We start from the raw sequence: 13,686 nt of genomic DNA on the forward strand, positions 1-13,686 counted from the left end.
TTGCATGAAAGATAAAGCGAGATGGTGCTTTGTTTATAACTCTCTTCAGTAAACTATCTGGTGTTACTTCACTAAACAGTTTAATATCTAATGCGCTACTAGGTGTTAAATACAATAAAGGTTACCGGCTGATTTAGAGTGACACTGCATTCTTTTGCCCAAAACACGAGATTTGCCTCTAAACTGTAAATGAAAGGCAGCCAGATACAGAAGACCATAAAATACGACCGAGAGGCAAATGAATGAGCATACTAAGAAAGACTAAATGAGTGATTTGTACTAAAGGCCTCATACCTTGAGCGGTAACTGTAGCTAAAAATTCAGCGGGACACTTTGTTGACCGTGTGATGAGGCGAAAGCCTTAAGCGCAGTGTTGCTGCCCCGCCGCGGTGGCTCAGTGGTTACAGCGCTCGGCTGCTGACCCGAAAGACCCGGGTTCGATCCCGGCCGCGGCGGCTGAATTTCGATGAAGGTGAAATTCTATAGAGGCCCGTGTACTGTGCGATGTGAGCGCACGTTAAAGAAACCCAGGTGGTCGAAATTTCCGGAGCCCTTCACTACGGCTTCCCTCATAGCCTGAGTTGCTCCGGGACGTTAAACCCCAATAAACCAAACCAAACCAAACTGCAGTGTTGTTGCTTGTGTCACTGATGAGTGGTTATGTTAAGCTTCGCCTGTAAGAGTGGAACGCTACAGCGTCTTGCAACGCTGCCAGGGAGTCCACACAACGCCATCGCCCATTCGGCTCTACGCCTTGCTCGACGGCAAATTGGTAGAAATGGTAAATTGGTTTTTGAGGAAAGGAAATGGCGCAGTACCTGCCTCACATATATCGGCGGACACCTGAACCGCGTCGTAAGGGAAGGGAGGAAGGGGGATTGAACGAAGACACCGTACTCACTAGACGCGCATTTGTTCATTCCAAACCATCCAGCTGGCATGGCGGAAATAATATAGTTTGGCAAAGCCGACTATATTATTTCCGCCATGCCAGCTGGATGGTTTGGAATGAACAAATGCCAAAACACACAAAAACCACAAATGACGCCAGAGACAGGCTTTTTAATGAAAGAAGATTCGGAGCAGAAAACCAAAGTGGAAAAAGTAGTGACGCAATATGGCAGGACACAACCAACTAGACATATGGCAGTGGAACTGCAGGGGATACCGGCGCAAGCAGGGACTCCTCCAGCAGTTCATTAACACTAGACACGCAACACCAGACATGATCATGTTACAGGAGACTAACATAACACCCACCCTGAGGGGCTATACATGCCAGGAAAGCGGACGCACCGCCACCCTCATCAGCAACAAGCTGGTCACCATAGCACACAAGGAGATTGAGGGCACACAGATAGAACATGTAATAAAAGAGATTATACCCAAAAAGAAACACAAGGCCAAAAGCACTTTCATAGTTAACCTTTACAGCCCCCCCAGACAAAGGGATGGCGATTTTAGCAAGCTTTTTTCGGAGGCGAATAAGCTAGCCAAGACGAACACCTTAATAATCGCGGGTGACTTTAACGCAAGGAGCTCGAGCTGGGGATACCAAACAACTGAGAAAAAGGGGCAGCAGATATGCGTAGCGGCGGAAAACATAGACTGCGACCTCCTAACGGATGAAAACCAACCAACTAGGCGAGGTAACAGTGTGAGTCCAGATACTTGCCCTGACCTCACCTTTATTAAGGGAGCAAAGCAGGCCGAGTGGGAAAATCTGCTGGAAGACCTTGGCAGTGACCACTACATTCTAAGAACGACAATCGAAGCAGACAACGTAAAGAAGAAGATCGGAACGGCCCACCTTACCAACTGGGACGCCTTCCGCAAGCACAGCGAACGGCTAAAAGGGGAAATCACTTCCATAGAGGAGTGGAGCCAACAGCTGAAACAAATACAAGAACTCTATACAAAGGAAATAGATAGAACAGAACAAGCACCGGAGGTGGACAGGCGGCTACTCGGGCTATGGGAGGCAAGCCGCGGGCTCACCAAACGCTGGAAAAAACAAAAGCTAAACAGAAAACTCAAAAAGAAGATTGCGGAAATCACGATGAAGGCAGAGGAGTATGCGACGCAACTGGCCAGGCAGGGATGGCAGCAGTTCAGCAGCTCACTGAACGGCACGCTCAGCACGGCCAAGACGTGGCGCATATTCAAGGCCCTCATGGACCCAACCAAGACAAAAGCAGAAAGTGGCAAGGCAATTCAGAAATTGGCCTACCAGTACGAAGGATCGGACGAAGAACTGCTAGAAGCAGTCCGCATCAAATGCTACGGCAAGGACAACCCCCAGGGCTACAACGGGGAGTACCAAGGAGCAGAAAATCCCGCAATGGACAGGCCGATCACAAGAAAGGAAGTCCAGGCGGCGATAAGCGCGACAACAAGAAATACAGCAGCCGGCGCAGACAAGATCAAGAACGCCTTGATCCGCAACCTCAGCGACGAGGCGATCGACCAGCTCACGGCGCACCTCAACATGCTGTGGGCAGAGGGAGTGGTGCCGAAGGAATGGAAGCACGCTGTCGTGGTTATGATACCCAAACCCGGCAAGAAGCTTCAGATTGAGAACCTGAGACCCATTTCCCTCACGTCGTGCCTTGGCAAATTGTACGAAAGAATCGTCACCAGGCGAATTCAACAATACCTGGAGGACGAAGAACAGTACCCGCACAGCATGTTCGGCTTCCGGGTGAACCTGTCGACTCAAGACGTCCTGCTGCAGATCAAGGAAGAGATCATAGACACGGCACCTAGAACTGGCGAAAACATTATCATGGCCCTGGACATCAAAGGGGCCTTCGACAATGTTAGCCACGAGGCCATTATGGAAGGCCTAAACAACGCCAACTGCGGAAGAAGAACCCACGACTACGTAAGATCCTTCCTGTCAGAACGCACAGCGACTGTGGGATTGGGAGACCTGCGAAGCGACACCTTTACCACCCCACGTAAGGGCACGCCGCAAGGATCCGTAATCTCACCAGTGCTTTTCAACCTTGCAATGATCGGACTGGCCAGAAGACTCAGCAAGATCGATGGCATCCAGCACGCGATGTACGCCGACGACATTACGGTCTGGGTGAATCGAGGCTCGCTAGGACAAAAGGAAGAGAGACTGCAAGAAGCAGCAACGTGTGTAGAAGAGTACGTGAGGGAAAGGGGCCTAGTATGCTCCACGGAAAAGTCGGAACTTCTTAGGGTAGGGTCCAACCCTACCAAGGAGGAACTGACAGTAAAGTTAGAAGGCCAAAATATACCAGAAAGGGATATGATACGCATCCTGGGCATGTGGATCCAAGGAAGCAGGAGATGTACCTACACAATTAGCCTACTCAAGAAGTCAACAGAACAAATAAGCCGCATGATAAAGAGGGTATCACAGAACAGAAGCGGGATGAAAGAAAGCGACACGATCAAGCTCGTCAGAAGCCTGATAGTCAGCAGAGTCACGTACTCGCTGCCATACCACCGCATGACCAAGAAAGACAAAGAACAGACGGAGGCGCTGCTAAGAATGGCGTACAAGACGGCACTCCACCTGCCAAGAAACACATCAAATGAAAAGCTGCCACAAATGGGCCTAAACAACACATTCGAAGAACTAACGGAAGCCCAGCTAAGTGCGCAAATAGCCAGGCTCCAGCAGACAGCCACCGGCCGCAAGCTCCTAAAGAGATTAGGGCACAATGTAGAAGGGATCGTAGATAGAACAGCTAGCATTCCAGACGAGGTCCGCCAGACACTGGACATCAGCCCTCTGCCGAGAAACATGGATCCCAACCTCCATGCCGCTAGAAGGCAGGCCAGGGCAGACTATGTGTAGCGGAACCTAGCCACAATGGAAAACACAGTATACACAGACGCGGCCCTCTATCCATGGGACCACAGGACCAGAAAGTTCCGAGTCGCGGCAGCAGTGGTAGATTACATGGGGGAACCAATTAGCAGCGCGACATTAAGAAACTGTACGGTAACGGAGGGGGAGGAAGCTGCCGTAGCTCTAGCGGCGGCCGAAGGTTACCGTAGGAACAAGTCTTTGATAATCCTGACAGACTCCAAAGCAGCATGCAGGAACTACATACAGGGCAAAATAAGCAAGGAAGCGCTGAAGATCCTCCTCGAAGCAAAGCTTCCAAATAAGACCTTAAGACACAGGATTTTCTGGATACCGGCACACACCGGGATAGAGGGTAACTCGAGGGTAGACAGCCTAGTTCGCGAGATCACGAGCCGAGCAGGGCAGTCGGAAACCCTGGAGGACCCCATGACGGTGGAACCAACGTATGCAGAAATATTAAACTATCACAGAGGGCGGAGATTCAAATACCCACCACCGCACACATCATTAACACAGCACGAGGCGGTCTGCTGGCGGAGACTGCAAGCAGGGACTTTCCACAATTTATACATACTACATAAGATGTTCCCTACACAATACAGGGACACATGTCCGTGGTGCGGAGCAACCCCCACGCTATATCACATCACATGGGAATGCGAACGTAACAGAACATTTCACAAGCTAAATGACCCGAATGCGGAACAATGGGAGGGCCTGCTGACCAGCAGCGAGCTCACGGCCCAAAGGGCACTGGTGCAGCACGCCTGCGAAGCAGCAAGACTCAGCGGTGCCCTGGAATAGGGGCGCCGACCTTGTGAAGAGGCCGAAGACATGAAGACATCGACCCACCGCTAAAACCTGATTTTTGGAGCATTAAATGTTTTTCACTCACTCACTTGGCAAAGCCGAAGAAAGCCTCACTTGAATAAGCGTCCGCAGGAAAGGGTCGCGTTGATCTCGAAGAAACAGAAATCTTGACACCACCTGCCTCAGGTACAAGTTATTTCCAGTGTGGACGGGATGAGATACAGTGCAAGTAAGTTTTTGAAAGAAGTGGTCTTTGCTTTCCGGTTTCTTAATGCGCGCTTCAGTTTGGAATATCTTTCTAATGTCATGCGTAAGAAATTGTTAAAAGAATTGCTTGACTCTGTCTTCCCGGAGCCAATCTATCGATCTCTGTATAGTGGAGGCCAAGCAGGAAATGTTTTAAAAAGAGTACGAAAAATGGTGGTGCCAGCGGGTGTGAAGACGTTTTTCTTCAAGTTACACACTGGGACGTTGCCGGTTAAAACATGGATGGAGGAGAAGGGATTGTTTCTACCATGGGGTGCTGACTGCTTGTTGTGTCACAAACCAGAGTCAATAGAACACGTCTTTATTGATTGCTGGGATGCGCTGCTCTTTTGGGACGTGCTCCAGCGTACAACAAAGAAAGACTTACCCTTGACGCCGTATGGGATACGATTCCTGGACGTTGAGCCGGATCTTTATAAATATGATGCAATTTTCCTGCTTGGCCTGCACAGTATTTGGCGAAGCAGGATGGCTGTACGACACTGTAATGAAGATGCGCGTTCTGTCCGCGATTACTTCAAAGAAAACATATTTAAGCTACGTGAAGTGTACAATGAGCTATGTTTTGGAGATGAAGTTATCGAGTTGATGGGAGAGTTGTGTTCCCTGAAACAGTTTTGATTTTCTCACGCGAGTGAAACACATGTCCGCTCTTGATGTTTGAGAGTGCCGCGCAGAACATCTGTTTATGATCTGCTGTAATCTGTCAAAACAGGCAATAAAGACAAAAAAAAGCTGGCATGGCGGAGTGGTTAGCGAACTCGTCTCACACTCCGGTGACACTGGTTCGACTCCCCAACTCGACCACTTCCCTACTCGGTTTTATTGATTTATGTGGTCTCACTAGAAAGGTTAATTAGGCTAATTGGTCTTGACTATTGTTCTAATGCCACCCAGAATATTCTGTCACTCACCTATCAAGTGATGGAACTCTCTAGAATGTTTGACACAATGTCTATGAAATATCTAGAAAAGTCTAACTATTAATGATGGTTAATGATAGTTAAGCATGACTTGCATATTTCTTGATACTAGTTAATGCATGCTTAGTGATTGTTAACGTGACCTTAACTTGTAGACTGATTAATTAGTGTTAAGGTGCAGGCGCAGTGCACAGTCCCCCATGCTGCTTCTTAACTACTACTAATTACCAATTAGTCATTTAGTCATTAAGCACAATGATATAATCATGAAATCATTTTATATCATATTCCGATGTCTTTCGAATGCACCACATTAAGTATCGATTGGCTATTGATTGGCATATGCCCATATAAGGCATTCATCCGAAACGCGGACACATTTGCTAACACGTCTTGGTCACGACAGTAAGAGGCATTAAAGGCTTTCGCCTTAAAATGTGGCATATATATTACGAGAGGAAAGCGACTGCAGTTCTATGCGATGGAATCACAAATTTCGCAGATGGAAGCATATAGAAGCTATAATTTTAGAGCGCAGCTCTTTGGCGTCCGTTCCTGGGTTTCGCGTCGGCGTCGGCGTTGTCGTCGGCCTCGTAACCAGCTCCGCCCCCCTTTCATCCCCCCAGCGCTAGCAGCGACCGACTGATACCGCTGGATGCCGCTGACGCCGCTAGAGAGTCAAGATAACGTGACTGCATAGAACACCGTCGCCGCCATGCAGAAAGAGGAGGAAAGGGTCCCCCCCCCCCCCCCTGTTCTTGTGTGGCGGATAGGGTGCTCTTCAGTTGCCGACGCGCCGGTTATTTCACGTAGGCCCCGGCACGTCGACGAATACGTGACCACCTTCCCACGGCTAGACCTGGTTCTTAGCGCTGCGGAAGCGAGGGTATCATATTGTTTGTGTCGGCATCGGCGGCGTTGTCCCTGAAACCAACTCCGCAGCTGGGGTTGACTCACTATCGAAAAGGTGAAACAGCTTATTTGCTGCGCTCAAATTTCGCATTAGGAAGTAACGTAATCGTCGGTAATTTTTTTGTTGGCCCAGTGGCTTTGTATCGACCTCCTTGAAAAGGCTGTTGGTGCGAAAGGGACTGGCAAGCAGCCACTGCTCTCGAAGTTTTTTCTCTTCTCTAGAAAACTCACTAGTAAGGCAGGCTAACGTATACATCTGCCCCGGCTTCGCGATGAGCAGTTCTCAAAGCTTCCTCCTTCGTCTGGACTAACACTCCGGAAGCGCAGTGTGCATTCTCTATTTATTTTATTCAATTACTTTTCATGTAAGGGTCATTTAAAAGGGCCCATAGGATACACAAAGCGTGAAATTGAAAACGTACTGCAGCAGAGAAAATTTTTCTCCGGGAATTGAAAAGCTCTAGCTCGAAATATGCCCTAATAAATTTGTACTCAGCTGTTCAATTCAATTTTTATTTTTTTTTCAATTCAATTTTACTTTCCGGAAAGATTGTGGCGGGTTTATAGGCAAAAAGCTGTTCCTGACAGCTTGACAAAAGACTACAAAACCACTAACGAGGCAGTATGTGATGACCTGATGATGCAGAGTATTAAAGAAAAATAAAATATGTTTTACACACAATTTATGACTAAAAACACTGCCGACTTTTTATTTTTGTTTTACAGTCATTACTCACCTTTTAGAGAGCTTCCTGGAATGATACATGTTGCATACAGGAAGCACCGTCGTTGGCGGGGGTAGTAAAATTATGCACACAGCTGCGTTCTCTCACATGTGTTTGAGGTTGTATTATGAACACAACGTGAGGATGTTGACATTTACGTTCAGGGTGTATGAGCGTTCTGCGTCACTGGAAGCAAGCAGCGTGTTAGCAGTAAACACATTAACGAACTGTTATATTTAAACTGCAAGAGGACAAGTGATGAAATAGGTTGGTCGTGCGGCAATCAGCTGTGTTTCGCTTAAAATGAGAAGTAATTCGCTAACAATGTGGTTACGTGGCCTTAAGAAAACTTTATAGCCTTGTAAATTACCTCTGAGAGAATATAAACTGATGAGCGAAATGTCTTGAAAATCAAAGCATGAACTCTAAGGTGTAGGGCACATAACAGTTGTAGTGCCAGAAGAGGATGATATAGCGAGCTGCTAAAATGATAGACACAACATGTAATTCAGTACCAGTAAATTGCAGAAAACTACACATCGTCGCTTTCACTGCTCTGATGTATATATTGTTATAAAGCTTACATGTTCGGCAGTGAATGTGTAAGTAGAATAGCGAGAATTGCAGCTTTATTATATTTAGCAGAACATGTCTTGCTTATTTAAATTTTTCTGCGAACTAGAAAACCTTAAGACATTTCAATACTTTGCAGTATTAAATACCAATTAAGTACCTGCAAGAAATGAAATGTTATTTGTGATTTTGTTAATGTTGGAAAAGTCGTACCTTCGTAACTGGCATGTGCTATATGGATCCCATCTGCTCACAGAGACTTGCTCATGCGAGAACGCTGTTTGCTTTTTAAAAACATGATGTGTAACTGAGCATTTTATTGCAGTGCACCGTGTGCAGGATATACTTTACTTCTGTTGATTGTAATGTTGGGAAGACTTTAACCTGCATGTGTATAGTGTATGGTAGGAGGGGGACGGCAGGCGTATGAGGAAAAGATAGAAGCGGTAGTTGTCTTACGCGCAGTGACCATTTGAATCGCACCTCGTAAGAACGAATGAAGGAATGAGTAAAAGAGAAGAGAGGGCATGGCGAGCGTTCTTCTACTCCGTAATTAGTATGAGTGCCATAAGGAGAATACGCTGGCGTGCGTCCGTACCTAGTGAAGCCACGCTTCACTCAGGGCAACGGAATTATGAAAAACACATTTCCAGCAGAACATAGCACTTGATTTGTGTAGCTGTGGATTCCGCCGATATTTTGCGCTTCATTTCGCAATGTTTTGCATGGGACTGAAATGCGCATGCACGAGTCATCACTGTCCTTTTCTTCGGCCTAATAGCTGGTGACGCTCAATAGAAAATGATGGCTCTTAATATAGGCACTGCATTCGGAGCGGTGGGAAGGCTCGGTTAACACATATAGATATACAGGGCGTTTCATCTAAGACTTGAAGCAATCTCTAAAATTGAGAAGAGTTATACCCCTGTCACACGGGCATTTCGAAGGCCCTCGAACCGATAGTCTATCGACTCGAAGGCGATAGAGCGCTGCTACACGGCCAGTTTGAATGGCCATCGAGTCAATAGTCTATCGAGTCGACGGAGCAGCCCGGAACTCTATCGAGATTTCGAGGGCCTTCGAGCGTTGCCCAAGGTTGCTAGCATTGCTTCGAACGACAACAAACATGACGGAGCCCTTCAAAGCCGGACCCCTCGCTTCGGACTGAATTCTCGTTGTTGCTGCCTTTTTCTGTCCGTTCACTGGTCATAAATGGGGCACCGGTCTTTCGCTTCGTCTCATCTTGCCTACAAGAAAACGTATAAGTGATAAATTTGCTTTATTTTTTATTTAGAGTGACGATTCTGCCGCTGCTAGGCCTAAGAGAGTCGGTTTGTTGACAGTAATGGTTCCCGTTTTGACAACCAGATGGCGCCACTAGAGGCTAAATTTATTTTTGCGTCTCTGCTAGCATACGCTGAACTAAATGTGGGAATGCGCCTGCGTTTAGCGTACGTAAGCGTGCATACGCTCGTGGTACGTAGACAGCATAAATTTATGCGCTTTTCTCACTGCATCTGTGTGCGCCGCGAGAGGCGACGTGGTGCGCACAGCGACAAGCAGCAGCGGCGCGGCCGTTCCAACTCGCCGGGGCGTCAACAGATGAGAACAGGTCCTAGTTTTTGCGGCGAGCGAATCCGCTTCGCTTGCCGGATTTTTGAACAAGTGTGAACACGCCTTATGACTGCAAAAAAGTGTATTTCAACATTTAGTTAAGTTTCGTCAATATATTTTTGTTATTTGCGCGAAACCGAACGTAGCGATTGTGGCGCCACACGAGCTTGGCGTAAGAGGCGAGAACGACTTCAATGGCCATTGAGATTTGCCGTGTAGCAGCACCACAACTCCCTCCAGTTCGATGGCGGTCGAAAACCTCGAAGGCCCTCGACTCGATGGCCATTGAAACTGGCCGTGTGACAGGGGTATAAAAAGAGCACTTTTTTCGGCATAGCATTGTCAGCTGTGTGGTACATCAGAATGCAGCTAAGACGTGCTAACTAGCAGACGTGTTTACTAATATTGAATAGTTAACTGTTAAGCTGTTACTGTTAGGCTCCTTAATTATTCAGAGGCGTGCTGCCCACCGTAAGTAATGTCCATATCAGCTTTTAGAATTTTGAAAACAAGGTTACCTTCGGCGCAGTGGCGCATCAAATTATGCCTACGTCGCACCAGAATACATGCGCTTTCGAGAAGCTTGGAGGCTAAGCAACCTCTCCAGTGCACGCAATCCGTCGAAATAGTGAAAATATCTTTTGCCGCACCGGCGAGGGTAACCGCTATTTCAAAATTCTAAAAACTGATATGGATATTACTTACGGTGGGCTGCACGCCTCTGAAGAATTAAGGAGCCTAACAGTAGTAGTTAAAAAGTTAGCTATTCAATAGTAGTTAACTAGCCTGCTGGCATGTCTTAGCTTTATTGTGATGTACTCTATCGCTGCCCTACGAGCTGCAGTTCAATTCATCAGTCAGGATTCTGCACATGACTGGACAGTTTTCACTGACTCTAAAGCAGCCCTTCAAGGCCTGCAAGCTGCACTACGCCGCGGGTCACACGAACAACTCGTTGCAGATATCCGCAAGCTGTACCATGACGCCACATTGAAAGGAGATGACATATTTTTCCAGTGGCTGCGAGGCCATTGCGGTATTCATGGAAATCACCAGGCCGACGAAGCTGCCCGTTCTGCCCACAACGACGGAATCCCTGTCAATATCTCTGTAACGAGAGCTGACGCAGCATGTGGGCTTCGTTTCTTGAGGCTGGAGCTCACACTTTCAGTGTGAACACGGGAGAGTTCTACGACCGTCGCCTCAGGGCATTGGACCCTGGAAGGCGCCTCCGTCTTCCATGTGATGCAGCGCGTCGTTAAGCAACATTACAGTGCCAACCATGGCTCGGCGTTGCCTTCACAAATCAGTATGCTTTCCGGATCGCGATAGCCGACAGCCCTTCTTGTGTAAACTGTGTCTGTGGAGAGGCAATCAGTCATCTTCTGTCTGTGTGCCCTGTCTTTGTGAATGAAAGACGTAAGCTGCATTGTGCTCTGGACCACCTTGATCCTCGCCCTTTCATAGAGGCCAAGATCCCATGTCCGTCGCCACAACAGTCGACTGCCTTCAAGGCTTACAAGGCACTGTTTCGTTTTGTTTTTTTTTTTGCGAGAGACTGCCTTGATTGACAGATTGTGGCTGTGTTTCCCATTCCTTCTCTCTTCCCTCTTTAATCCCCTCATTCCGTTCCCCAGTGCAGGGTAGCCAACCAGAAACCTTTCTGGTTAACATCCCTGCCTATCACCCCTCTCTTTATCTATTTCTATCTCTAGCGCTGACAAGGCCAAGCCGAAAAAAGCGTTCTTGTAACTCAAAAAGCAGATTTTTAAAAATTGTATAAAGTCTTAGGTGACACACCCTGTAGTGCAGTTCCAGCGCAGCGTGGCAACCGTCACGAAGTTAAATGATTCGCATACTTCGTAGGAAAACTTCATAAAAAACACATAGATAAAATTTCGGTATCAACGCCTCGGAAATGGGCGGAGAAATGCTGCAAGTGGTGCCCAGTGGGCGAGACTTGCACTGCAAGAACCATTTAAAATTTTTAACAGGTCAGGGCCGCTTCCAGACACTCTCGCTAATAAATATTAAAGAAATTAACTAGCCGTGGTGCTCTTGTAAATTAACAGAGGAATCTTTATAAATTTTTTGGCAAAAAGTTTCAGCATGACCTCTTGAATAAGTCAGAGCTTGGGACTCCGGTTACCAATCAAAGTCTCAGCAGAAGTTTAAGTGGTACCGAAGAAATATGCGGCCATCAAAACCATTAGCCAATGTTACATGTCTGGGGCCGCATTCTATAAGCTGTCCATTTTACGTTCATTTCGCGTTCATTCGGTGGGCTGTCAGTGGTCACTCAGGTATATCTGCTGCTTTGAAGCGTCTGCGGCAAGCGACCCGGTCATTTGGTGGTTGCGGACGCCACCTGACAAACCACTTCAGGTGTCCAGACCAGCGAAGTGGGCCGATGTGTACACCGGAAGTGCTTTGTCAGGTGGCGCCCCTATACAGAGTGGCACAGATCGGAACTTAGGGTTGGGGGGCCTTATTTTCGCCCAGGGTGGTCTGTTGCCATAGAAGGGACCTGGAGAACCAACGTTCTTGCCAGATTGGCCCATATTCGTACGAAACACCTCCAGCTGACACCTACCGAATGACCATAGATAGCACCCGACCGCTGTTCTCAGCCATTGAGAGCCTCGCTACTCCGTTCTCTCAGCAGATGAGCCTCGTCTAGTCACGGCTACCAGCCGCGGTTGGTTAGTGGTTGGGGCGCTCGGCTAATCAGCCGGAGTACCCGGGTTCGAACGCGATCGCTGTGGCCGTTTCTAGATGGAGGCGAAACGCAAAAGGCGCCGGTGTGGAGCGCGATGTCTGTGCACGTTAAATATCTCGATATGGCTTAAATTATTCCGGAGCCCTCCAATACGCCACCTCTCACTCTCTTTCTTGTTTCACTTCCACCTTCATCCCTTCCTCCAGGGCGTGGTTAAGGTCTCCACCGAGATGTGAAAAGTTACAGCCTCTTTCATTTCCCAAAAAAAAATAATTTAGTCACAGAAGGCTTCCGCCATTTCCAGACCTCCTCCCCGTTCCGACTATACCCACCGTGAGGGCAGATGCCGCATGCACGGGCGAGGACGCGGTTGTAGCCATCACGAACCCCTCCCTCCAGCCGATTGCCGCCCTTCACATAACCCCTACTGCCACTTCGGAGGAGGCCGAAGAGGCCGCCATTGCCCTGGCCATCATACGCACGGAGGCCCGATATATTCTATCCGACTCTAAAGCTGCCATACTAAATTTTGCTCGCGGGAGAGTTCCCGTCCATGGATTTCGCATACTGAACTCCCTAGCCGCACACCCACCCCGCCACATGGAGTTGATATGGGTGCCTGCCCACTCCGGGAATCCCAGAAACGAGGCCGCCAACGCTTTAGCCCGAGGTTCTCTCAACCGGGCACCGGCGGCCTCCAACCTGGGGTTCCCGCGGGAGCGCATGCACTCATTCAGTGAAATGACGCAGGCCTGCAAAGCCGAGCGTCGGCTCTACCCTCCACCCCATCCCTCCCTCGACCATTATCATCAGACACTTTCAAGGCGGCTTCAAACACGCACCTTACCCTCCCCTTAATACGCTCACGCTATCACCAAGTCCACACAAACCCCTCCTGCACCCTCTGCCACCACCCTAAAGCCTTTCTAGACCATATCCTTTTCCTCTGCGCGGCGGATCCTTCCCCGCGGGGCCTGGAGCACCTTGCCACTTGGGAGGCATGGGAGACCCTACTGCGTTCTGAGGACCCGGCCAAGCAAGCCATCGCTACCGACCGGGCTGCCAGCGTAATGAGCCTCCGGGACATGAACGTTTGAGTGCAGTGGGGCCGTGCGGGGGCCCACGGACCTGTGTGTCCCAAACTCCCCAGTTGTAAATAAAGTTTTCACCACCACCACAGCAGGCTCGCCTGGATACACGAAGTAGGACGCGTTCCATCCCCGATTTTTAGAGCGCAGCTCTTCGGCGCCCGTTGCTGCGTTGCGCGGCGTCGCCGTCGCCGTTGTCCGTTGT

The 13,686-nt window shown here is 48.6% G+C and overlaps 1 non-coding gene across 1 annotated transcript; it reads left to right on the forward strand.

Moving 5' to 3' along the window:
- The first annotated feature begins 383 nt into the window (after positions 1–383).
- TRNAS-GCU (transfer RNA serine (anticodon GCU)) lies at positions 384–455 on the forward strand. The gene has a single exon. It is a non-coding gene; the product is annotated as a tRNA-Ser (tRNA).
- Positions 456–13,686: the final 13,231 nt, after the last annotated feature.

The sequence above is a fragment of the Amblyomma mixtum genome, chromosome 2, assembly GCF_055824585.1.
Source record: "Amblyomma mixtum isolate Tamu chromosome 2, ASM5582458v1, whole genome shotgun sequence".
NCBI classification, from domain to species: Eukaryota; Metazoa; Arthropoda; class Arachnida; order Ixodida; family Ixodidae; genus Amblyomma; species Amblyomma mixtum.